The sequence below is a fragment of the Sinocyclocheilus rhinocerous genome, unplaced genomic scaffold, assembly GCF_001515625.1.
Source record: "Sinocyclocheilus rhinocerous isolate Xijiao unplaced genomic scaffold, SAMN03320098_v1.1 scaffold21, whole genome shotgun sequence".
NCBI lineage: Eukaryota > Metazoa > Chordata > Actinopteri > Cypriniformes > Cyprinidae > Sinocyclocheilus > Sinocyclocheilus rhinocerous.
This window is the reverse complement of record NW_015641422.1, coordinates 1,274,442-1,277,700: the sequence shown is the minus strand read 5'-3', so window position 1 is coordinate 1,277,700 and position 3,259 is coordinate 1,274,442. Positions and strand designations below refer to the sequence as shown.

The window sequence follows — 3,259 nt, the reverse complement described above, 5'->3', positions numbered from 1 at the left end:
TAAGTATAAGTCAAGTATACTTAAATGTCATTTTAAGTATATTTCTGAGAAGTACATAAAGCCCATTTCTGAGAAGTACATAAAAAGTAGACAAAGTATACTTTCCTATTTTTTAGTTTAAAAGAAGTATACTAATAGCACACTTGAATAAACTTCTTTTTCGTAAGAGTAGTACAGAAATTAATGGCGTCGCCGGTTTAGTCGACAGATATACGTGACAGAAGGGAAAACGTTTCTTAAGTCACAGTGCGTACACTCATACAGCAACACATTGGGACTGAAACAGCGTTATTGTGGCAAAACAGTGATGGGTTCCACTTCAAGATGAACACTGTTGAAATAAGCGTGTATTGCTTATGGATTCTACATAATTAGTCTTTTTAAGGATATAAATTAGAAGGTAAATGCAGCATAAACCTCTAATGTCAACCTAAATGCCACTGAATCTCACGAATAATGCACTTAAAGCAGTTGCATTATTGATATCCTTCACGATCGACGGATATACTTCAGGACCTCCCTCATCAAACAAGACATTTGACTTTCTGAACTTCACAATGTGATCAAATCAATCATTTTAATCACTTGGTTTTATAAACTAGTCAATAACGAAACTGGCTTATCTCTATATCATCACATACCGACCATCATTCATTCTCATTCTCATTCTCACTGAATGAATCTTCACCAACAAAGTAATCAAAAGATCAGTCACAATGTTATTGCCTTCTCTGTAAAGTTACTAGACTATGAAACAACTCTAAACTACTAATCAGCAGTTTTTCATACAGTAAATAAAAGTGAACACAAACGGTTTTGCAAGGCCTTGCGGCACCTCGCCTCATTGGAACTTGGAAACTGTGAGATGAAATATCCACAGAACAAGAAATTATTACAAATATCAACACAAAATTGCACACTTGTGAGAGATGAATAACAGCTGCAATATGGAGTTCAGAGGGCACTGCTAGTGCTGAGGTCTTTACTCAAAACTTGGATTAACACTACATATTATCAGTTTTAGTATGAGTACTACTGGTGACATTAGCATTAGTATTCAAGATCATGTCTAGCTCAGTGACAGCTCAGTCACTCAACATTTCTTCTTGCACCACAATGCAAAGCTCTTCAGAGACTGTGATCTGTTTCAAGGCTAAAGTACAATGCATTTTTGGGAGAAGGACTGCTGCACGGAAACATCTGAAAAGCCACTGGGAACTATGGCTGTTGCTCTGTCTGGTTCTGGAACTGAGGGACCCCATGTGGAGAGACATGCGAAGACACAGCACCCCTGTAGACAGAGCGACTCATGGGCCATGCAGAAACTCACAGCTCAGTGCTCATGTAGCAACAGACATACTGAACCAGTGAAGAATGTGGTGACTGTAATGTAATGTGAATGTGTATGATTTTTATTTGCATATCACAGACATTCTGAGAGAGAGAGAGAGCTTTTTTGTTATAAATTAAATGATTTTAATTGCAAATAGAAGCTCAGTGTTTTATCTTTATATAAACAGGCTAAATGGATTAACTATTTTAAGATAGTAAGAACAGGTTGAACCCAAAACAACCCTTTATGAAACAAAACAAGAACAGAATATTTTATTAGAATTTAATTAGGTTATAAGTAGGCTATTTCTCAGTATTATCTTGATACTTCTTGGTATCTTGATATCCAGCTTGATGGCTCTAAAAACCATCTGTTGTGTAACTGCTCCATCTACTGAACAAATTGCATTCGTAAACGTGCAGAAAATCCAAAATGCCTAAATAAAAGTCCCACATTAAAGGTCTCTCGGCTCTATTAAATCATATGTTTTTTTATTAATCTATTAATTTCAATTAAATCATATTGTGTAAAATAAAACAATAGGCCAAAACTCATAAGAATAGCCCATCCTGTCAAAATGGCATTCTTGTTGTGCTTCCATGAAATAAAACTACGCATTGCCTGTAGATGGCGCCGTTTGAGAACAATCAAACACCTGTTATAAACATGATTTATCACGAGTAGGGATCCTTCAGGAATTAATATAACAAAACATGATAGTATAATAATATAATATACAAAAACAAAATAAAGTTTTTATCGTTCAGGGAGGCACCTATTGTCAACCAGCTGTTATGTGTTTCCTTGTAAAATTGTGCCATGTTTACGCCCAATCATAATTACTGAAATTATTGTTACTACTGCAAAACAATAAGATATTAATATTTTATCTTCTTCAAATAGTATTAGAGGCTTACACAATCGTTCTGTAATTTGTTACATATATACGCCATGCGGTGGTTAATAAAGTTACCACAGCGTTGCTGCAGTAATATCTAGTAGCTGTGGTATTTTGACGTCAACTATAGTTACCCATAAACGCTCTCTGTGTCATTATATACAAGTATGTAGGGAGGGCAAGTCCAGACTGAACTATGGGTGTGACAAAAAGAAAATGGGCGTTGCTTTTGTCATTCAGGAGTAAAATGAAAAGAGAGACAAGCAAGACGTGATTTTGACGGCCACACGAGACTCGCTTCGGATCCAGTCGCTCTGTGTAAATCCGGACTCTACTAGAAACACGAACCGACTCCGAATCGCTCGGATATAAGACACGTACAAGGATTTGTCATGAAAAGGCGAGAAAAGGATCTAAAATAAGGTATATTTATATGACATATGCACCACATTCAAGTGCTCAGATTTCACGTTGGTTTGTTTACACGCTGCGCTACAGACGCGACGCGCTGGAGCTCTCCTAATAAAATAAAGGAATCCGCGGGCTGGGGCTTGCAGTGTAGAGCCTTTCTTTGATTATAATGGGAGCTTTCTGGTTTGACGCGCCGTGTCGCGTCTCTGTCAGTGCAGTCATGAAGCGCCTTGAGTTTTGGCTTGATTTAGTCGTTTGTTTCAAATGTAAAGCATAATGTTGGTTATATTTTAACCTTTTAACTAGGTTAACAAGCTCAGTAGTGTCTAAAACAAACACTCTTACTTTGAAGCAAAACTTTGGGAATGTGTTAAAAGATCTTGCGCTAAATTAATTAGATGCTTAGTCGCGTATCTATATGTGTCATTGATATTTTTTACTACATGAAAGCAATTCTAGTAAATAAGGCTGTAGTATATTAGAAGCAGCACAGTAAGCAGTAACCTATAACCAGTACCAATTATCTATCTATCTATCTGTCTATCTATCTATCTATCTATCTATCTGTCTGTCTGTCTGTCCATCGTTCTATCTATCTATCTGTCTGTCCATCGTTC

At 36.6% G+C, this 3,259-nt stretch overlaps 1 protein-coding gene across 1 annotated transcript in view; it reads left to right on the top strand.

The window, feature by feature from the left end:
• The first annotated feature begins 2,343 nt into the window (after positions 1 to 2,343).
• LOC107754837 (regulator of G-protein signaling 18-like) overlaps positions 2,344 to 3,259 on the top strand; it is an 8,332-nt gene continuing 7,416 nt past the window's right edge. The window contains exon 1 of the mRNA XM_016571445.1: positions 2,344 to 2,654. The gene's annotated coding sequence lies outside the window, so the exon portion shown is untranslated. The remainder of the gene's footprint in view (positions 2,655 to 3,259) is intronic.